The sequence below is a fragment of the Epinephelus lanceolatus genome, chromosome 4 (genome assembly GCF_041903045.1).
Source record: "Epinephelus lanceolatus isolate andai-2023 chromosome 4, ASM4190304v1, whole genome shotgun sequence".
NCBI classification, from domain to species: Eukaryota; Metazoa; Chordata; class Actinopteri; order Perciformes; family Serranidae; genus Epinephelus; species Epinephelus lanceolatus.
The window spans coordinates 21,028,212-21,052,385 of NC_135737.1; the positions used below are offsets into that span (position 1 = coordinate 21,028,212).

The 24,174-nt window shown below is 41.0% G+C and overlaps 1 protein-coding gene across 3 annotated transcripts in view; it reads left to right on the forward strand.

Annotated features, from left to right (window-relative positions):
* The first annotated feature begins 216 nt into the window (after positions 1-216).
* lrfn1 (leucine rich repeat and fibronectin type III domain containing 1) overlaps positions 217-24,174 on the forward strand; it is a 153,981-nt gene continuing 130,023 nt past the window's right edge. For all 3 annotated transcript variants that reach the window (XM_078167013.1, XM_033632219.2, XM_033632221.2), the window contains exon 1: positions 217-1,445. The gene's annotated coding sequence lies outside the window, so the exon portion shown is untranslated. The remainder of the gene's footprint in view (positions 1,446-24,174) is intronic.

Here is a 24,174-nt window from a genome sequence, read left to right on the forward strand (position 1 = left end):
TGTTTGTTTTTTTTTAAGTGCAGCAATGACCCAACACCTCCCCTCCATCCACCCCCTCCTCTTCCCCCTCCTCCTCCCTCCACCGTTGCAGTATCTTGTTGTGCTGGACCATGAGCTACCAGCCCAGCCCGGAGTATCGCAAACACCTCATAGCGCCTCCTCTAAATACGAACACGCCGTCATGTGAAAACATTTCCTCCTCATCCTCACCACAGGGAACACAAATCCCTCAGTTTCTCGTGTATGTATGCTTTAAACGCAGCCCAAATGACATCACATTGCTGCAGTGCTGCACTGTCCATGAAGGGTGTCAGTCGTTTCCTCTGATACCAAGAAAATTTGTCCACTGGCCACTTGGCTCTGCTCTGCTCCAGACATCATGGCGTGACAACGTGTATTCATTTATATCGGGGCTCTTATTACGCAGGTGGACGCCTGCATGAGGAGCAGAGGCGCATTTTCAAAGGCTGCCTGTTCTCTTTGGACGCAGCAAGATTTCCTGCCACATCCCGCCCGGAGAAATCGACCGCATCGCTTTGTTGAAGGAGCGGACAGACAAGTCATGTATGAAAACTAATTGCTCGCATGGGTACGCATAGTATAGAGAAGAAAGAGGAGGAAAAGCAGGGTATCCGTGCAGGGGTGGGATTCCTTCATTGCGCTTCAGACGGAGGAAGTTATGACAACAAATGGCTACAGTAATGGCAAACAGCTGCCAGTAAAGCAGGCGTGATAACTGCGCTTGTAGTGCTGTAATTACCAGAAAACCGGTGTTAACGGAGAGTTTTCGACCTTCCAGATATTTTTGGAGCCTGAATTTGACGCCAGCCTTCAATTGTCAGAGGGGTTTTTTTTTTCAAGAGCGCAATCCAAAAGAGCCCCGGACTGCAGTTTTCTGTCCTGACTCCATCCGTGCTGCAATTCATAACAAGCGTGAGATTTATTGGGAATTTAATCCACCGTATCCCTGCGTTACAAACCCGTTACGCGGGGGACTTGATACAACCACGTACTGACGCTTTAACCCCTTTTGAACAGGGCTCGGACGCAAGCCTCGGACTCTCCTGAGCTTTTGGATTTTTTTTAGGGGGGGGGGAGGATTTCGGCTTTTCATTTTCTGCCTTTAAGCCTCAATCGGATCGTACTGGGATTTAAGGTGGGGTTTTATCGCGACGCAGGTAACTGGAAGATATCCCACTGTCTCTTGTTGATGACACTCCAGCGGCACATTGTCGCTCATCACGTCCGTTGGATTCTTTTCAGCGCAAGCCCCCCTTTGCAAGATCCTAATGAGAAGGTTTTTACGCGTGAATTTGGAATAAATGAACTCCCGTTGCAATCCGAGAGTCGCTGTGAATTTATCCAGCGAGACAAGTGTGTGGACGGCGGAAATCATGTGCAATAGGATCAACCCTTCGGCATCTGCTTTATTAGTGCCACTTTTGGTAAGTCACTTAGTAGACTTGGTGAGAAATGTGCGATGGACTCTTGGCACTCGGGATGCATGTGTGGATGGATTTCTGCCTCTCTGACGAGCTGAGCAGTCTCCAAATCTGTGGTGTGCCGCATTGATTGTGCAAACAACTAAATGTAGAATAATAGGCCTGCAATTTGATCTCTATCTATCTATCTATCTATCTGTCTGTCTATCTACCTATCTATCTATCTATCTATCTATCTATCTACTTATCTATCTAAGCATCATCTATTCTATTTCTCTGTCTTGCATAATGTGCAAATCTTTGCTCCACTTTAAATGCAGCTATTCACAGGAGTCTAGCTGGATAATATGATGTCTGTCTTGCTGAGATGTGCTCAGGCTACTTGAGATAGTCAGTCCTCACGTGGTGGAGCAGTTACTGATAGTATTAGTGCTCTTATACAGTCTGTGAGATGCCCCCCCCCCCAAAAAAAAAAAAAAAACAGCCCCGTCATACTGGACGCTGTGCTGTGGCTCCAAACTGTGCAGCAGAAGATGGTTAAACAGTGACACATGAGTTGAATTCCCAGAGACTGGAGTGCCTGTGGAAATGGCCCGGGCGTGTCTGCATCAGCACGACGCAGAGACGAAGACTTTTCATAAATTAGCAGCAGTACTGAAATCCTCCCCATCAGGGCTCTGATTGCTGAGAGAGTGGGACACTTTGACTGTGTTGCCACGGAGCTTGAATGATTTGGAAAACTTGCTAATGTCCCCCTTTGAGTTGAGTTTAAATATAAATTATTCTTTTATTTCATGGTGAGTGGAGGCCTCGTCAAGATGTGTGCACTGTGTGTATGTGTGTGTGTGTGACTTAGAGGGCTGCACATCGCCTTTGTTTTTGACTATCAGCTAAGCAGGTTTAGAGATGATAAAGAGTTACAGAAGCACTGATGCAGCATGATAATAATCTCATGGGCGCTGTGAGTGAATGCTGGCAATTACGTTTGTACAGTAGCTGGAATTTTTAGCCCTTCTCATCATTTTTTTTTCCAGTTACCCAATAAGCTTGGCCTCCTTAGATTCAACTCAGCATTTGTACCAAGTTTGTTACACTCTGGCACTATTCTAATTTTGGCACGCAGGGCCGGTGAGGTCAGTGAAATATCTGTTTATCACTCAGAGGACACTGGCAACAACAGTTGGGAGAAGTGAGGGTCCAGGATGCCTGCGTGGAGGTAGCGAGGTTGTAAATCCGTTAGATTGAGGAGGGGTTAGATGTCAATATGCTTACACTAAAGTCGAGTGAACATCGCTCATATAGCTCTGCTTTATCCGCATAATACCTCCCAAGACATCCCCTGGGGAAGATGTAGGCATTGGCCAGCCGTGTTGCTACATCAGGGCGTGCAGTGAGTGTTGCTGCAGCTTGCAGTGCTATTGGAAAACAGTGACTACCAGCTGCATCTACTGTACGGTATACACCCTCCTTTACCCTTAGCGAGCCTCAACACTGTATATATGTTCCTACATGGCAGACTACCACCTCTTCACAGCTGTCGACTGAAATTACACAGTAAGATGAAAAATGAAAGTTGTCACATGGTCTTGGCATTGTTCTATAGTCTGACAGATGCCTTTTATGTCTAAGAGCAATAAAAGATCATACTGTACACATCATATAAGGCTTTTAGGATAAAAAGCACAAGCTGCAGCTCAGGGGTTCGGCTCATTGTTATTGTGAAGTGCTTCAGTAAAGGCTGAACCCTGTGTTTTGGACTGAGTGAACAGAGCAAATTGAAATAATGTTTTGTTAAAGCTGTGCAGCATACAGGTTTTAACATAAGGGACTTGAAAAGAATCCTAAAAACAGAGGTTAATGAGGTTTCTTCTTAGGAGGGTTGATACCCTTGAGCCTTTATTGGATTTGTAATTTGAATTAGCAGCGCATGCAGCAGGGCTCTTATGTATTTAGATGTCATTTTGACTAGCTGTGTGTTGCGAGTGAGTGGTGATGATCATGTCTCTGGCTTGTCAATGTGTTGCGGGATGTTACAGCAGAAGCTCAGAGCACTTGCTGTCATGCGTTCGCCTAATGAAATCAGGCAGGGTGGTCATTATCAACATCATGCATTATTGCCAACACTTCCATGTTTAGCACCGCCGGTGCAGGCAGGAAACCGAATGCCGAACAAATTCATATCTCAGCAGGTAATGCATAAAAAGAAAGTGACAATGCCATGTGTGCAAGGGTTTCTGCTTTCTAGGTTGCTGTATACGGACCATGGGGTGAGATTAATGGGGTCTGTTTGCTATGCCATTCTGTTGCATTGTGTTACAGCAGCTGCTCATGGTGCCGGTGTCATGTGTTAGCATTATGAAATCGGGAGTAGCACAGGGTTATCAGCCACTGCAGGAATGAGAGAATAACAGCAAGCACAAGCTATTGATCTGTATTCGGGAGTATAAAGGACTTCATAACAGATTGTATAAACCTGTTTTTGTTCTCTGTATAAGGCATATTAAAATAGCCATTTACTGTGAGTCATGGTTACAGACTGAGAATTGCAAAATACAGACATTTACTCCAAAGGTGACTTTTGAAGCTAATCAAAGCTATAATTCTGAAACTCAAAACGGCATACAGTTGGTGACTTTTAGCAGGCATTCAGCCCTGTACACAATTATGTACAGTGTCACAGCACCACACAGTAATGTGTGTTGGTTTGGAGGTGCAGAGGTAAGAGTCTGATCCCAGCGTTAAGTATAAGTAGTTTGCTGAAACTGAGAGAGGGTCAGTGTTCTTCTTATGTGAAGGAATTTTAATTTACACTTTTAAATCCAGGCTGCCTTTGCATTCATGCATTGTCTGGAAATAAACAACAAAGGATCAAAGGATGCCATGATGCAAACTGTGAGACTTAAAAGAAGTGATGTTAGTGAATTAAAAAAAAACTGTATTCTCTCGTTAATGTTTTGAATTCTGGACTCTGCATGCAGAACAGACCCAGTGAAGAAAGGAGGAAAATAAGTACCAATTAAGTTGTTATCAGTCGACAGAATGAGATAGATGTTTCTCCCAAGGCAAGTCAAGTTATTTAGTGCTCGAGAAGCATGAAAAAAAGTTGAAGCGATGGCGTAATTGCAACTAGCCAAAAAGATCAAAGGAGTAGCCACCAAAGCACTGAAGCAATTAAACTAGAGCTAGCCTTGGAATTTATTTTTTTAAGGTTAGTGAGTAACGAAGTGACAGGAAAAAGCTGTGATGCACTCTGAGCTCTCAACACTGGAGGAAACGTAGGTAAATAACATACAGGCCTCAAGAGGCATAAAACACATTCCACTTTTCAACTTTGCTGCATCAGGAATTTAAAAAAGAGCAAACGGCAAGAGCACTAAAATATTACACCGAGAGGTTACTGCAGGGATATTTTACAAGTCGTAAACAGCTATTGATCACTTATGTGATGCATTTGATACAGTATTTACAGATAATCCTCTCACCTGACTGTTTCTTCCTACCCGTCAGTAAAGAATGAATTATTTGACAGTGTTTGAGGATACAAAACATATTTCTGTTGCAAGTTGTTTGGCATAATGCTGCCTCACAGCAAGAGGGTCCTGGGTCTCAATGCAGTAATTAGTTTTAATTGTTTGTGTGCACATGTGAGAGAAAACCAGAGTAAAATGCACAGTCCAAAGGCATGCAGTTGGATAGGAGACTTTATTTTTCCAGTTTAAAGGTGACTCTATTAGCCCTGTGTTAGACTTGTGACCTATCGAGAGTGTGCTAGCGTTTCGCCCACTGCATGCTGGGATAGGCTGCTGTCCCCTGTGACATCCGTTTTCAACATTGGACAAGCAGTGTGGAAAATTGAACTACACTCACTACAAATACATTGCAATCAATCAAACATACTGGCAAAAGCGTGTTTGCAAATGTTCTGTGAATAAATTGAGATGAAACAAAATGTCCTCAACTGAAGTAAAAGCAAAGCAGCAGAAAACTCTCCAACGCCTTCCAGAAATATCACTGAAAAGTGGATAAACCAGAATAGATGGACTTAATAATTTTTGGCTCTTGGTCATGGTTTTGTAAGTCTTGAGAACATTGGCATTCTGACGTGGTAACCTTTGGAAATAATGACTGCTGCGTGGCTCCTTTCATCTTGGAGGCTTTTAGCCTCTCACATCTGAGCAGTACATCTGAATAAGGTAAAGTGTTGTTTGTTGTCACAGAGCATGAACGTGTGCATGAGCATGCTTGTTAACCATGGCTAAGTCGCTGCTGTTTGTTTCTGACAATGACTGATAAAACAGGTGTGCACAAGGTGCACTGGTGCTTAAAGACTGACCTGCTCGGAGCCACATGATGAGTGTCACATGTAAAATGGAGCAATAGTGTGTGACCAGAATGTACAATGGGGGCTTGCTGTAGGGGGCTATTGAAGGAAGCAGTGGAGAGTCTTTTTCAGAGACTAGCTGTGTGAAGTGAGGGATACAGACTCACATAAAGACCTATATGGAGGTAACAGTACTAATTCTTTCCAGAATGCTGTGCAGGATGTGGTTATGATATTGAACGCCTGACTGAGACTCGTTGTAAGCAACCGTCATAATCCAAACATCCCGCAATCAACCTATCTCGAGCAGCTTGAATCCTGACACAAATATTTAAATGAGAAAAATATGTCACCTGCTGTATAGCATATGGCATTTAAATTGCAGGAGAGCCGTCACGTTTTATGCCCATGAGATGTGCCTCATGGTACCAGCCAGTCGCCCTCGGATAAAAAAAAAATTATTAGTGGCATCTGTCTCCCTCAAGAACCTCTGTTGTGCAATCATCCTGCCACTGTGGCAGCCTTTGACTGTTGCTCCTGACACTGTGTGTCAGAGCCTTTATATGGTCATTTAGATAAAGTGATATGATATCGTTATGTAAACAAGAAACAATGGCTGAGTCAAAGATACTCTATAGCAGAAGATGACGCATAACAAGCTGTGCCAGTGGTATGAAATGGTATACCCTGCCAGTCTCCTAAGGGCTCATTTATGCTCAAGGTTAGATATGGTATACCGACACAGATGGCGCATTTTAAATGTAATCTGCGTTAATTTTGTTGTATTTGTGCACATTTTCTGAAGGTTTACAGATATGGATGAAACGGAGTACTACCACCAGAGATTGTGGGCGGAGGGTAGTGTAGTTCAAGCGAGATTCTACCATATGAGCCAACAAAGACGTGAAGACATAAAAATGGTGGAACGGAATCAATCAGTGACATAGTGAAAAGAATTCTCTATCCACATGTCCCATGTTGTGCACATCATTTGGATGGATGAAAGCAGATTCAGAACAATACAACACCATATGCAGAAAATGTAATGTTGGGGCATCGGTAGCGTAGTGGATAGTGCCGACGTCCCATGTATAGAGGTGATGCCTCGCTGCAGAGGTCGCGAGGTCGACTCTGGCTTGCAGCCCTTTGCTGCATGTCGCCCCCCCCCCCCCCCCCCCCCCCCACTCTCTCTCTCTCCCTAATTCACACTGTCCTGTCTATTAAAGGCAAAAAAGCCCCAAAAATATAATCTTAGAAAAGAAAAGAAAATGTCATGTTTTATCTGCTAGCTTTATATCTTATATCAGCCCAGTACAAGGTCATGTCAGTTGTTGCTAGATCTTGCAACAGAGTGACGCTAAAACAGAGACAGGTCTCAAACACAGTTAATTTTCTCCTGATTTGCCCGTTTGGAAAATGTCATTTACAAGGGGGCCGGCACGGTGGTGTGGTGGTTAGCACTGTTGCCTCACAGCAAGAGGGTTTCTGGTTCGATCCCAGGAGGGAGCCCTTCTGTGCAGAGTTTGCATGTTCTCCCCATATCAGCGTGGGTTTTCTCCGGGTACTCCAGTTTCCTCCCACAATCCAAAGACATGCAGGTTGGGGATAGGTTAATTGGTGACTCTAAATTGTCCGTAGGTGTGAATATGAGTGTGAATGGTTGTCTGTCTCTATGTGTCTGCTCTGCGATAGTCTGGCGACCTGTCCTGGGTGTCGCCTGCCTCTCGCCCAATGTCACCGGGGATAGGCTGCAGCCCCCCCGCAACCCCCAAGAGGATAAGTGGTTACGAAAATGGATGGATGGATGTTTACAAGGGTTAGGGTTTGTAAAGAATCGGTCAAAATCTTTGCTCATGTACTTCTCCTATCGTAGTGAATAGACGCAGGATGGCCGCTAGTTTCCTAAAGGAGCTGGGGAGTAACCCATGTGACCCAAACCCACGTGGCAGTAACCCACGTGATACAGCTACAGGAAGTGACTCTAAAGTGAGCAGTCTGGGTTTATCAATGGTCTCTGACTGAATGCAGCACCATAGCAAGCACCTAGTGATACCCTTAACTGGAGCTTGTAGCCTTCAACTGTTTACCTGAAGGTGACACTGATTTAGATCGTGCTTTCAGGAGCTGCATCTGGTCATATTGATCAATATGTACTGCCAGAACAGCATTTCCCTTTGGCTCTCTTGAGAAAGCCAATTAAGGGAGCTACATGCTCTCATACAGAATTTGAAATGCACACAAACACTATCTTCCCCACAGTCCCATTAAATAATGCATAAGAACAATATATTATTGTGCAGCGCTTATTACCACAGGTCTTACTAGTGCTATTAGGACTTTCTTTTGAGAAGTAAGAAGCATTGGACAAAATGCAGTGCATTTAATCCACTATTCATTCTTGACGGAGACATTAGGAAAAAGATAATGCCCCCATGAATTACTCCTACTGAATATGCCACTGTGATGAGAGATCATTCTGTCCTTACATATTGATTTGTTTGTCAGAAAGTCGTGCAGCGTGCTCTTCATCAGACTGCAGCAGCCTCATTGGAGATGTCTAAGTCTGCTACCTATTAAAGGCTGGAAGACCGCAGAAGCATTTACTATTCCAGTGAAGTGAACGGTTAAGAGCCTCAACTTTCACATTCTGTTTTCTCTGTTTGGTTGAACGTCTGGCTTTAATAGAGAGACACATGCATAATCAAGCATCCCAGTGCAAAAACAAAAAGTCTGTGAATAATAATAAATGTGAATAATAGCTGACCATATTTCTATCTGGTTGTTGTTTCAAAGTGTCTGCGCGGGGTGTTACAGCGAAGTTGTGGGAGCCAGATATGTTTCAGTTTGTGCTGTTTGATATTTTGCAACCACAGCATGGTATTTATTTATTTATTTTTTACATATAGGGAAGATAAATCAGAGAATATTGTTAGAGCAGTTTCTGCCTGTGCTTTAGTATTTCCACAAAGTCCTACTACTTTAAAACATAGAGCTACAATGTGTAAGATATGGCCAGATTTGAGTTGAACACATTCAAAAAAAGGAACAAACATAAACAGAATGTAAAGAAGTAACAGTTTTGACGTGTCAAAGACATCTATGTGTTATCTTGTAGAGGTATCTACTGAAGTGAGCACGCTAACGGGCGAGCTCTGATACATCCTGTCTTGTAATTTCAATTTTTTTTTTTCAGTTTTACTTATAAAGCCCAATATCACAAACACAATTTGCCTCAGAGGGTTTTGCAGCATATGACATCCCTCTGACCTTTGGACCCTCACAGATAAGGAAAAACTCCCCCCAGAAAAACCTCAGGAGGAGGGATTCCTCTTCCAGGACGGACAGACGTGCAATAGATGTCGTACATAACAGATCAACATAATGAATTTGTAGAAATCCATATGACAAAATGATACATAAAGACAGAGACAGAGAGAGAAGCAGGGCAGACAGTAATGATAATAGCGACAATAACATTAATTTAATAATACTGGTAATTGTGGTAGCATATGTTATAAGAATATATTAATATATGATAGTATGTGTATGTGACAATAATAATCACATGTGTATAATAACAGTAGTATGTAGTAGTAACAGAAGTATGACTAATAACAGCAGTAGTAGGGGGCATCAGGCAGGACCACGGCAGCAGCGTAACCGCGACACACGATCCAGGCGTAGCTGAGATACGAAGGAACTTGCAATACCACTTTTACCTCTAGAGGCGATAGTAAGTCACTGAGTGTGGTTACATGGACATTGATAACTTGTTTATGAGGCTTATCCCAGTTATCATATTCAGAATATGATATTTACATGACCACAGAGGTTGTTTGTTTTCCCTGTGTACCAATGGGAAATGACAGCGACAGGAAATATTAAACACTACATTGTATATTTATCAATTGAAAACTTAGCTGCTAGTATCTTTTCTGCTCTGATCACCAGCAGCTGTCTGCTCTGACCGCATCTGCATCTTTCTCTTTGTCTCTCTTTGTCTCTGAAAGCAACTTCACTACTCTTATATCACCGTTGTCTCTTTGACCGGCATCAGCCAGTCACTGTAACAGTGTAGAACATGGGGAGCAATGGATGAAGATACGATGCCTCTTTGATTACAGACAGACAAAATTCTTTCTCACAGATGCAGCCACCATTTTTTGTATTTCTGTTTACATCACTTGGCCGAAGCGGCACCTGCTCGGGTAATTGATGGCGCTCAATAACCAGGCTAAGGTATATACATGCAGCAGTATCCCAGTTTCTTTGGAGCACTCTAGGTAGCATATTTGGGTTTCTCATAAAAGGGATAAGGTCTTATAACGGTTTCTGGGAAGAAAAAAAAAAAAAAAAAAAACCTCGTAAATTGGATACTCCAAAAACCCAGTCATAAACAGGTTATTCACGTCCATGTAAACACACTCACTGTAGCATCCACTCTACCCAGTCCAACATGAGAGGACAAAGAAGTGTAGTCTGAGCCCCTTGTTAGGGGCACAGTAAACACAACAATCTGCGGCAAAGAAAAAAGACGTTATACAAAAAGGAGCAAAACAGGAGTAAACATTGGCATTGGTTCCCACCGCTCGAGACAGCTCTTGGTTAGAGAGATGAGGTTTGATGCTCGACTCGCAACACTCTTTTAAGTAACATCTAAGGTTGGCTATTTAGCAAAACACATCTTCAGTGCAACTAATGACACCACAAACCGTACTGAAATACATGGTTTTGATGTAGCTGCTTTCTTGCTACGAAGGTCTCGCTAAAACTGAGCAAAGCAAGCCATAACCTAAACTATAGGCCGACACCACATGGGAAGATTATAGGATAGCTGTGTTACTTTGATCGACTGTCAGAGTTTCAGCAGTTTGGTCAAATGTTGCATATTCTTGCCCTGCTGCTTTTTTAAGTAACTGATTGTAAATTTAGATTGTGTGGACTCAGGAGAAGACCGGTGAAATGCTGCCCTCTACTTCCTGCTGTAAAATGCCAGGTGTTTCACGTTGCACCTTTAATCAAAGAGCGTATTTAATTCTCAGAGATCCAGTCAGTCATTTTGATTTCTTCCTGTGGCAGCTGACAAACAATAGTTGAAAAATTCACCTCGCCTTGATTAAATCTCTCCCTTTAGTCTACACATCTGTGAGGAGAATTTGATTGTAGCCTTACAGAGGACCGCTGCTGCATTGATAATAGTCTAACTAGGCTGGACCATCACAAAAAAAGCACAGCTTAAGGGAGATGAAAAATGTATTACCTCAAAGAAACGGCAGCAGCAGAGTATCCACACATTTGGCCCGAATCCATGAAATAAGTTCTTCTTCGGTGCACGCTTTGATGCATGGGTTATTTGATATTTATCTAATATGCACACACGATTCCCAAACTGATAATTTACCGCCTTTGGCTTTTTTTTTGAAACAATAATAACCTAGCAGGCTTATCTCAAGGTGTGGTGCACTATATTGGTGTAAAGCTGCAGATTATTGCTGTGTAAATCTTTGACACCTTTGAGAGCTTTATAACTCTGAAATACTGAACACATTCTCCTCAGAATAGATTTAAGGTACAGCTGAGGACAGTCTCTGAAGAAGTGCAGCACAAATAATTATTGATCAATGTTTTCTAAAAGTAATGGCTGTAGAATATCCTTATCATGGCCACTGCAGAGGAAATACATGCGCTATAAACAGTGTTTGATTTTATGTTTGATTTTCTTCCCACAAATGTTAAAAAGAAGCTAAAAAACAACCTACTGAATGAAGAGGTTGTGCAGCGTGGCCTGTTTATTTGGCTGCACTTCACTTAAGTAAGCAGTATAACTCATCGATCTGCACATTATTACACATACATGAGTAGAAGGACACTTAAGCAGGGTGGATTTCTTGCTGACACCGAGCTTGAAGCCTGGCTCAGAAAAAATCTATCCCTGAGATCAACATCTATTGGATGTTTCTATCCTTGTTTCTAAATAGTTCATTGAAGTTTAGCTATTAATTACAAGAGCTGTTGCTGATGTACTGTTTCCAGCAGTGAGTTAATTTCAGTAATACTTCATTTTGGTGATATTTATGGGCTTGTTTGTGCGGATTGATTTTTGCGCCCCTGGAATGTGTCCAGTGACTCCCATGTGTCCACACACTGTCTTGCTGTTTAGTAGACCGTATAAATCCTGCAGAGCATGAAATTTTCATATGTTGGATGCATTCACTGGGTGACCATGCTGAGTATAGCATAGATTACCATAACATAATTTACATGATATAGCTATAACTTCTTTTCAGGGTGAGTCAGCACCCATTCTCAGTCCCTATAAAGTTCATCTATGTATCCATCCATCCATCCATCCAAGTAACCCGAGGCAATTTAGGACCTCTTATGCTGTGTCCCAATTTTCATACTTCATGCTATTTATATGCTGTATATAGTGTATAGAAATCTTTATGTTAGTATACAAGAAACAACACTACCCTTTTTAAGTGCGATATTGTATGCAACTAGACTTGCTTGAGTTTCTTGAGGACATTTCACCTCTCATCCAAGAGGCCTCTTCAGTTCAGTACCCTTTTTAAACTAACAGGAAAATATACAATACACACATCACTGGACATCAATGAAACAGAGACTGTAGATGAGACATTTCCAAAACTTTAAACTTTACAAAGAGAAGAATAAAATACTTATTATTTTTGTTGTTGTTGGCATATTTCAGATATTTCTGGAGCTGTTTCATCACCTTTCACACCTCATTTTAATTTTGTGCAACTCTGAGCAGCTCCTCCATTTCCTCTGTGCATTGCAATGTAGAATAATAGTGTACATGTATGGCACACTCAAAAAAGTGGTGTTAGTGGCCTTTTTGAGTTTCCTTTTTTCCCCTCATTGCGTACTCTGAACCTGCTTAGAATTAGCATGTAGTATAATTTGGAAAGATTTGTGTACAGCATTAAATAGGGATGCACTTATCAGCTGAACATAGGTATCGGCCGATATTCGCCTGGTTGACTGCCATTGGTGAATGTCCTCTTATTTGGCGACAGGCCGATGGCAGTGGCCAATGTTAATCTGTTGTGTGAAATCAATTTTCCGCAGGCTTCAAAGCTGGGTTCAAGACTAACAGCATCCAGTTGTCCTTTGGACAATAGATCACGTGTTTAGGACGAATTGGGATCTTCCCCGGGGCCCCTTCAGGACAAAAGTACTGTCCCTGTCGACACGCCAGAGGATGAACTCTATTGTTTCATGCATAATGCAACACTGATCAACAAATCTGTGTTGACATCAGCAGGAGGAGAGCTAGTTAATTTTAGCTGTTAGCAGCCTGTGGCTAGAACTAACTGCTGGCAGAGGTTGCACTGAGTTGCATTTTGATGCGTTCAAGCTCTGTTCGGTAAAAATGAGCATTTGGTAAAGGTATATTATAGCTTTCTTATGATGTGTTAACATGCAATCTTGTCAAATGTAGTTTTTGGCAAGAAATTTGAATAAATACAGCTGTTAGAAGGAGAAATTTGTTCAAATGAAATAGATATCAAAGAGAAATTGTGATCTGTTACATGTAGTAAAAAGGCTTTTATTTTTTAAAGATGTTTTTAATGTCAAAGATTATAACAAAGCTTGGTTTTTAAATTTGTATGTTCGACTTTGTGCTCATTTACTTTACAACAGTTAAGTCACTTTTTCATAATGAAGATTTATTTGTTTCCCTGGAAAAAGGGGGGGAATAAATGACAAAAACAAAATAAACAACAAAAACATTGATATCTGCTATCGGCCACATTATTTTAAACATCTGTTTTGGCCCAGAATTTCCCAGTCTGTGCATCCCTAGAATTGAATAGTTTTTATTGTCTCTATTGTATTGCCAGCAAAATGCCCCACAATGTGTGCCTGTCCTTGGTGTCACTGTCTCTAAGACCTACTCTTTATGGTTTAGCTTATTTTCTGGGCTATTTGGCTAATTTGTACATTAACAGACCCAGCTTTAGCCAGCAATGGGATGAGCCAAGGAGAAACTTGACATAAAAACATCTATAAAACTGTTAAATGGCAATACATTTGGTGCATAATTGTGTTCAGCACTACAATGTGCTGTGATTAAAACCCAGTCATTACACCATTTTCCAGACAGTCAACAGTGACATTGTTGAAAACAAGAGTCAGAAAAAAACACAAAAAACCCTGCTTGGTGCCTTAAGGAGGATTTCAGTCAAAACCTCTTTGAGGATGCTTCTGTCCCTTAGTGGGGCAGTGGCAATATCCAAAAAACTATCTTTATTTCTCTTGGAACAGAGCCTCATGTGAAGTGCATCAAGTACACGCTATGCTTTGTGCAGCCACTGCCAAGTCACAGTGCAGCTCCAGCCAAATATAGCCTATGAAAGACTATAATGATACAATCTCTGTACCTTACTTGTGCCTTAAGCTTGTGGAAAACCTTTTTCCAATAAGGATACCAAGCAGTGAAAAGTACATTTATACAATTCAGTGCAAAAAAAAAATAAAATGTCCATGCTGACACTGTGAGCATTTTGTCTAGCATTCTCTACAATAAAGACAGTATCCTATATTGCAGTAAGTAAAGTGTGGCTGCCCATTGTGTCCCACATAAAGAGAAATCTGTTCAAGGGAATGAGTTGAAGCTTGTTAGTCCAGCATACTCTGTAGGACACTTACGGTCAGTTGAATGCTGGGATGGTCAGGCCGCTGCCAAATGTCTTCTGTTGATCCGATGCTGTTGCCTTAATTATGAGTACTGAGCAGCGCTGTAAGTCACTCTGGATAAGCCTGTCTGCCAAATGCTATAAATGTAAATGCTAATGTGAGGGTTGTGAATTTTTTAAAAAGAAATTAGGATTTTCCTCTAACAAACATGTGCAAGCACTGGCCATTGCAAAGGTAATACTACGCTCAATAGACTGCTATCTTAAAAGTGGAAATCTCTCTCTGGAGTCCAATTAACCCACAGCACTGGCTTCTAAACTGCCCATTTCTGAACTGGCATGCTTATATAAGAGAAATCAGCTGACGGATGAGCGGTTTAGTGTGCCATGTTCTCGATTGAATCTTTTGTGATGTGGGGAATCGTCTGTAAGGGCCTGCACTGAGGGGCAGGTGGGTGACGTTGACTCGCATGAGACATGAACTGGCAAAAAAAAAAAGCTCCACCAACTCAAACCCCACCGTTGAAAAGAAAAACAGTAGTGGCATCACAGTCTCAGCCCTCAGCGTACCTGTCTGTCAAAACGCATTGAGACATGCCAACCAAACTCGTGTCAGAGAAAACAGTGCCCAGTAGAAGGTCAGCTGTATATCACGCTCATATGAGTGGTGCTGAGACGTGAAACAATATGAAAGCTTTATGGTTTGTTGCCAACATCAATAACACTATGTAGCAAACTAGCAAACAAACCAGCCCGGCAATGTAAAGTGATAATCTCGTTAAAGTGTGATTATCTTCCAACAGGCAATAGCTGTGTGCTTTTGGCCTTTCGGTGCCATCCGTGCTTACAGTTATTGATGATGCACTTTGACGTGCCTCAGAAAGATCAGTTCATTACATCGGCCTGACAAACTACTTTCTCTATCGAGAGACGTGATAGATGATGACTGGATGTAGTCGTTGTGGGCTGGGTGTCTATTGACTAAAAGGGCCTCGTTTATGGTGGCCAGGATTAGTGAGGTGGGACATTTATAAAGGGTGTCAGTCTCCTCCTGGATGTTGGGACGGGCAGATGGTTGAAGACTGCAGAGCTCCTTGTTGTTCTCTTGTATGTTTCATGTTTAACTGTGAAGATATTTGAACTTGACCTCAAGTTTACAATATGTGTGCGTACTTCACTACAATTTAAAGGGAAATACTGACCTTTTTTTTGCTGCATTGTATTTGTCTGATACATGATAAAATGGACATCCTTAAAGGGATATGTTGCCAAATTTCAACCAGCTTTGTATCATACAGTGTGGGTAGTGTGTGTAAATGAATTGTTGCAAATTTCCCTCCATCTTACCTGTGTATGTCTCAGCTCAAATCTGTATTTTCCCTGGATCTAAGACTGGTGGTCGAATGGCAGATTGTAGTTCTGCACTTTCATATACCCCCCACCACAGACACAAAGAGTATAGAAGCGAAGAGGCCCACCCCCCTCTGTCTCTCAATCTCAGACCAAACTTAGATCAAACTGTAAAACAAGGCAGTGCTGATTAAATATGAACCAAGATCCTGTTACTGTATTGCCTATTTCTAAAATGTCTTCAGAGGCGTATTTTAGTGCACTGTTTTGCTGTAACACGAGAATTTGTGTACAGGAAGTGGCACCATACTGTTTCATGTATTGTAAAAATGAAGGCTATTTCAGCTTACTGTTTAACTTTAATTTTAGCTTGTTTGTAACAAGTCGGCTGCCATATTTTTTCATGTGTCAAAACAGACAGGTTTGCATTACATCACCCACCAGCGATAGCATTTATTGGTCCGATGCGGCGTACTGCATTCTGGTAGTTTTCTACCTCTTGAACCAAAGCAAATGCCCCTGCCCTTTTCCTCTGTTTTCTCTGGTCATATAGCACCAATGTTAAAAGTATTTGTATCTTTCTACTGCATAGACAGCCCAGTCTTACAAAAACACAGTCTTTCCAGCAGTGATATACTTTGTTAAATCAACACTCTTGAGTCCAAAGGTTCCATTCTCCAGAGTGAGAGCTTTTGCTTATGATGCTTCAGTACATTTTACTGCGTTATTTAACATGCACTTTCACTGAGGTAAATTAATTACAGTTTTTTTCTGAATGCTTAAACACCTAACAGTGATTCTTGAAACACCATCTCTGAAACCATTAACACTTGTACCCAATGCATTTGCCAAGTGGGCCAAACCCGTACAGTATGCACGTTCTTTGCTTTACACCTAGTTTGTAATTTGACAACACACTTTTTCTAAAACTGTAAACACTTGTTTCTACATTGCTCTATTATTTCACCAGTTGCCTTTCCACATTTACCAGTGCTCTCCAGCTCAAGATGACGTCTTATAGCCAGACCCATAAAGAGGATGCAATTTAGCCTAATATGTCATAATGTTTTTGTTTTCCTCTGCTGAGCTTTTGTTGTTTGTGGAGTGTTAGAGCATTTTGAGAAGAACAAGTGCTCCACTTTATTCGTATTGACAGTGTATCCATTATGTGTGGAATACTCATCTATACTTTTGTGGATACCTGTGTGTATGTGTGTTCGCTACATGTATAACCAAACAATATTGCAATCTAACATGCCCTGCACACAGAAAAAGCAGAAGCCAGAAGTGTTTACCTACTATCAGCGCACAGTTGGTGCTTTGTGTGCTTATTCAAATAGTTGCTTGTGTTTACTGCGATGACACAAAAACACAGTTTTTAAGAGAATGAAGAGTTTTGCAAGAATTGTTTGCTTTTGCAAGAGATGTCTCGTGTAGAGTTTTGCAAAAATAGCCCTTGGTTTCAAAGATAGTGATTAAGAGTCAGAAAAAAAAAACTGTATCACAGGGAGGTTTTCTCCTGATGGGATACTCTTACATCACTTCTAGGGCTGCAAGCAGCTGATGATTGTTTTCATTATCAACCAGTCTGCCGACTACTTGATTAATTGTTTTGTCTAAAAAAGGTGAGTGTCATGCTGTGTCTCAAATCGGATACTTATGCATTAATACTTTTTAGTGTAAAATGTGTTCACATTGAGAAGTATTGCAAAATGCAGTGCAGTACCTGGATGGTGCACTCATATTGGTCAAAAAGTTGGAGCATTGGACACTTCCTACATAGTGCAAGGGGGTGGGACCACAAACACATTTCAAACTCGTGAAATGGCGGCCAAGGAGGGGACTACCATGCTTAACACCAAAGCATTGTACAAATCTAATTTAGGTCATACATGTGTGTGTATACTTCTCACTATCACTTCACTGTTGTTGGGTGTTTATTGGGTAAATTCTGTAATAATTTGATACCGCCAACATTAACATGAATGCTAACGTTAGCATGCTAGATAGCTAACAGTGTCACCTTTTATCATTAGGCATGGAGGTTTCATGTGTGGTGGCGTAGGTTATCTTTGGTGTTCATGTATTTTTGTTGCAATTTGCCAAACAAAAGAAGAAAAGTTGTCAAATCTTGCAATATATGTTTCCAGTTAGTGCTCAACATATCTGATTTGAGACAACATTACACTGTCAAAATTTGCGCATTACACAAGTACAGGTAAGTACACAGTGGTCGCAGTGTACTACATATAGGTATACAACAGGAGGTATCTGATTTCAGACACAGCAATAGCCTATAAACCAGAAAAAAAAGTTAATTATCTCTGGAACCAGGAGTGATGGGATTTTGGCCAAAAAATGGTTTAAGGAAACTGATTATTCAAATAGTTGCTGAGTAATTTTGTAATCAACTAATCGTGACAAGCTCTGATCACTTATATTACACAGATTAAGTGAAGGATGTGAAAAAGTTTTGTACCATTACATCTCAGTTTGTTTGAGTGCCTTCTTGCATAAATCTAACACTAAGGTTGGGTTGTAACTATCTTTTTTTACTCCCACAAGACAAAATTCTTTGTCAAGCAAGGCAGCATAAAAACTTGAAAACAAATGATTAAGACATTTAATACACAATATTACAATTGAAGATTAATCCTTCAGTCCATGGAATGTCAAAAACTTGGGGGGAAAAAAGCCAATCGCAAATTACTAGAGCCTTAGATGACATCTTTTAATGTCTTGTTTTGTCCAAGCAAAAGTTTTAGTAAGTGACTGAAATGATACATTTTATTATCAAAAAGATTTTCTTTTGATCATCTAAAAGTATTTGATCTCTATACCTAAACATCAATACTAGTGGAAGAGAACAGTATTCAATAGACTTTTTTAATAGGTATAAAGAAACTACTCTTATATTTGTATCTATTCAGTGAGTCCTGTGTCTCATTCTTCACAAAATTTGTTGTCACAGAAACAACTTAAGAAAGTGTCACTTCAAAGATTAGTAAACTGCCTCTCTAGTTTTCATAGCTTTAGGAAAATCTTATTCATGCACACAAATCTCACCGAAAGTGTCCAAGATCATTCTGCAGAGCTGATGTGATGTTAATTTAGGGAGCATTTTGCTGTCAGTGTTTCTAATTATTAATCCTCCTTACCAAAGGCAACTTAGATTTGTCAGGATTTCCATGCTTCAGCTCAGCGCCGAGGCAAGATTTGAATCTCAACAACAACAATTATTGACTCAGCTTGGCATCCGTTACCTTCCGTTTTCTTAATAAAGCATCCATAAATGACACAAATACATTATCTAATTGGTAAAATGTTGACTGTTAATATGACAGACCGTGAAATCTAAAACTTAAAACAACTGCCCTTTGCTCTTGTCTCATACTTTGTTTTGCTAGATGATTGGGTTTTGCTTTGTGAGTGCATGTCTCAGAGGAAATAAAGCTCTGGTTCAGGATGAAAAGAAGATAACGTCTGAGAAATCCTCTAACTGAAAGAGCGTATGGCATTTGCTCGGTAATAGCAGATGGATACCCCTTTGATCCACGGTTGGGGAGGAGAAGTCGATTGAGTGACTGTGATAAGACATTCAGCAGCTAAGCGCTTCCATTGTATCTTGACTTGACTGTATTTAGACTACACAGACATTTTGATAACACTATTATTTAAACAGGGGATTGAAATTGAATTACAATTTATTTCTGCACCATCATGGCAACCATCGTGACAGTATTTTGAATTGTGTAAAAGTGAATTCAAGTCTGACTCACATGCTATCAACAAAAAGAAGACACAGGAGAATATGTCTGGAATATCGAGTATATGATAGCCTTAAGTGTCAAAGTCAGTCATAAAATTCAATGAATGTCTTTCTTAGGGGTGTGACGTTAGGTGTATTTGTCCCGAACTTTAAGGTACGGGACGATTGGTTTGGTATGCAACTTCCTTGAGTCAGTATGCCCAATCAACCACTGTCAAAATAGTAAATTAACATCTACTCACTCACATGTGCAGCAATTCAGAGTGTTTCTGATAAACCGGGTCAGCCAGGTTAGCCAAACTCATGTAGTGCTGCTACCATCTGAATGGCAAACACAAATGAGAGACCGGAGCTGGAGTATCCTCTTAAGATCCACTGCATGGGAGCATTATGGTTTCCCAGTTAGCAACAACAAAAATAGACAAAGATCAGTGGATCAGACGAAAAGGTCAGGTATGTCTGTGGAAACATTTTGACCATGCCAAGGGCCAAATAAAGGTTTCCGTGTCCGCCTGTCTGCGAGGGTCCATGTGGGTCTGCTTTGGTCTGAATGATGTAAATGTCATCATCTGCCCATGTCTTTGAGGGTCCACACGGACCCCAATGCAGATGTCCGCATGCTGCTCATTTTTTGTGAGCATACAGACTGTACACATAGCAAACACTAATGTCTTGTTCCACATTCCAGTCCAGTCCAAAACATAGTGGTCAAGCCAGCCGCAGCCCCTGCACCCTGGTTGAGTTAGTATTAAGTTGGATATTTGACAGACATTCACTCTGGACCCAGCGGTGTCTTCTTACTTTCAGTTTTACGCTGTGTAGGCAGTAGGAGGACAGTAATCATACCTTCCAGCCGTCTGGTTTACTGCTTGGGGCTGACGCAGACCCTCAGTTGTACTATGAATAGAACTGCGTCAGAGTGACCACAGCTGTCCGTGGACGTTCACTACAGAAAGTATGTCCGAGCCTTAAGTCGCATACAACGCCTTTGCCGGAATGTGTTATCAAAAACAGATTGTAAGGCAAGTCCTTGTCGCCAGGCAGCTTCTCACTTCAAATCGGACCGTGGCGAAACAGTAACTACTGCTAATGTCCCCACCCGCTGCCACTCCAGTCATGACATGATGGAGCGTTACTTAGAACAGCAAGCTGCTATTTACTAGGGATGTCCCGATCCAGCTTTTTCACTTCCGATCCAATACCGATATTACAGCCTTGAGTTTTGGCTGATACTGATACCAATCCGATCCAAGCGTGTATTATACATATTCACTTATTTTGTTGTCAGTCATGTTAGAAAAGGTTTGATCAAGCAATATTACTCTAACAAGAACAAATACTTAATCGGGTTAGTTAGAATGATCCACAACAGTTGGTATGAGAAACTGACCTGTTTATTGTTAACAGGGTTAAATAAGCAAACTTTAAACTTGAACATTAACATTAAATAAAAAATATAGCTGGTTTGCTTTGGCTACTTTGGCCCCTTAATAAATAGAAAATAAATCAATACAAGAAATCTTTAAAATGTCTAACAATGAAATTAAAATAGCAGCAAGACTCCACACACTTGTGCTTTGCTCCCCTAATAAATAAAAAAAGATTAACACCACAAGACATTGTTGGCATTTAACAAACAATGCAGCCTTTCCTTTTCAGTTATTTTAGTAGTGTTTTTGTAGTCCATCCATGGCTCCAATTTCACTAATTGTGCCCAAAACAGTGCCATCAGTGCTCTTTACTTAAACAGTAAGAGTGTAAACCAAATCTGTACTCAGGTAAGAATTTTCCTCCATTTGTATTTCAGCACAGTATTTCATACTGCAACATGGAGCCACAGAGATTGCAGAGGCCACCTCTGCTGCAGGGTAGCAGACTCAGACCTCATCATCATCTCTACCACTGAAGAAGTCAGCCATGGCTGAACTGTCTGTCCTCGGCAAGTTGTTCTGTTCAACGACTGGAGACATTGTTAGTGTCGACAGATGTGTCCTCTTCTTAGCCAATGTGGACAACATTTCTGAGAACAAACCTGAAAATAGAAGAGTAAAACTTGAAAATGTTGACTTTGATAGAGCTTGCACTGGATGTTGCTTCTAATGGTTAAGTTTTTCAAAATCAATGACAAATTTCATTTGCTGGGGTTTTTCTATTTCCTCTGCTGTACCGAAAATGTACCAAACCGTGACCCCGAAATCAAGGTACATACCAAATAGTGAATTTTGTGTGCCGCTACACTCCTAGTCTTTATAGCTGTGAAAGTCTGTGAATTTTGACAAGTCAGTAATTTTTAGATTAGACAGCTGGGCAAGCAAGACGCTTGGCAACTGGCTGTCAGCTGAGTAGCTTTGGGGAAGAGACTTCATCGTATTAGACAGCAAAATCCGTTGTGCATTTTACGGTCTTCAATTATGTCTCCTGTGATCATTACACGTAGCCGCGAGAGAATTCAATTTCAAATCATACATTTGAAGAAATGACTAGGATTAAAATGCTAATGTTAACGTGTGTCTGCTAAAGCTTTGTGAAATGCACGGAGACCAAATTCACTTGCAATATTTAGGGAAAAGAAATACAGATATTTTGCCTCAGTACTTTCTAACTTGGCAGAAAATACAATGCCGCGTTAATGGAATAATGAGCAATGATAGAGGTACGAGCAGATTTCCTTCCTAAGTCTCTGATCACTTTTGAGTCTATTGAAAAAGGACTTAGTTTGATTTCACTGGTTTGGCTTTGTGTGGCTCAAGCTCTTTGGATTTCTTTCCTTTGTAGGCATGTTGATAAAACACATCAGTGTTATTTCCCGCGTTGCCATGGCAGCAAACATCCCTCAAACCTGTTAGGTGTTTGTGGTGTCCTGGTGGCTCAGCTGGATAAAGTGTGTGCGCCATGTAATCATGATATGCTGTGTGTGAATCATGCAGCGACACTTTGTTACACATCACATCTTTCTCCCCTGTATTTTACCATAATAAATAACCCTTCAAGCTGTTACAAAGTGAAACTCTTATCAGACAAAACATGAAAGGAAAGGCATTTTTAGCAACATGCTCTCATTGGTTACGCTTCATCTAAACCTATGACAAAAAGTCACAAATGTTTGTTTAATATGTTGATGGAAACTGATTCATAAAGGCACTGCACTGCTTTTTAAATCCGGTTATGTGTTGGCATGCAATACAACTTTAAATCAACTGTCCCTTTCAATTAGATATGCAGTAAAGAGACTCGAAGATGCAAAACAGGCCTTATACAAAACAGATGCACCTCTGTGTTTGACTTGAGGGGTTGTGTTTCTCTCAGCACGGCTCCAGTTTTAATCGGTGGCCTAACATATGGCTGATGAGCCTACAGCTCTATCATTTTGGTCCAGGCACACTGAAAAGACTTCACATGATTTGGCTTGAGGTGAAATGATTCTTGTGTGGCCTGCAACCATGTAGTTTACCTGATACAAACAAACAAAACAAAACAGTAGCTGTCATAATGATGTCCTCAGCCTAGTATTTCTGCATAATTTTTATTGCCAAGAATCCTATCAAGTATTGCAGTGAAAAATTAAAGATTGAATGGCTTACCTAACATCTTTTCACTTCAATTACTTCAGGATTTAGTGAACATAAGACACAGCCCGGTCGCCAGAAGAAATTGTTGGGATTGGATGTTTATGCCCCAGATATGTTACATTTGTTTGTTTCATACGTATCAAATAAACTAAAGTGACGTAGTTCTGATGATTTTTGCCACCAAAACTTGATGTGTATATATATATATATATATATATATATATATATATATACAGTACAGGCCAAAAGTTTGGACACACCTTCTCATTCAATGCGTTTTCTTTATTTTCATGACTATTTACATTGTAGATTCTCACTGAAGGCATCAAAACTATGAATGAACACATGTGGAGTTATGTACTTAACAAAAAAAAGGTGAAATAACTGAAAACATGTTTTATATTCTAGTTTCTTCAAAATAGCCACCCTTTGCTCTGATTACTGCTTTGCACACTCTTGGCATTCTCTCCATGAGCTTCAAGAGGTAGTCACCTGAAATGGTTTTCCAACAGTCTTGAAGGAGTTCCCAGAGGTGTTTAGCACTTGTTGGCCCCTTTGCCTTCACTCTGCGGTCCAGCTCACCCCAAACCATCTGGATTGGGTTCAGGTCCGGTGACTGTGGAGGCCAGGTCATCTGCCGCAGCACTCCATCACTCTCCTTCTTGGTCAAATAGCCCTTACACAGCCTGGAGGTGTGTTTGGGGTCATTGTCCTGTTGAAAAATAAATGATCGTCCAACTAAACGCAAACCGGATGGGATGGCATGTCGCTGCAGGATGCTGTGGTAGCCATGCTGGTTCAGTGTGCCTTCAATTTTGAATAAATCCCCAACAGTGTCACCAGCAAAACACCCCCACACCATCACACCTCCTCCTCCATGCTTCACAGTGGGAACCAGGCATGTGGAATCCATCCGTTCACCTTTTCTGCGTCTCACAAAGACACGGCGGTTGGAACCAAAGATCTCAAATTTGGACTCATCAGACCAAAGCACAGATTTCCACTGGTCTAATGTCCATTCCTTGTGTTTCTTGGCCCAAACAAATCTCTTCTGCTT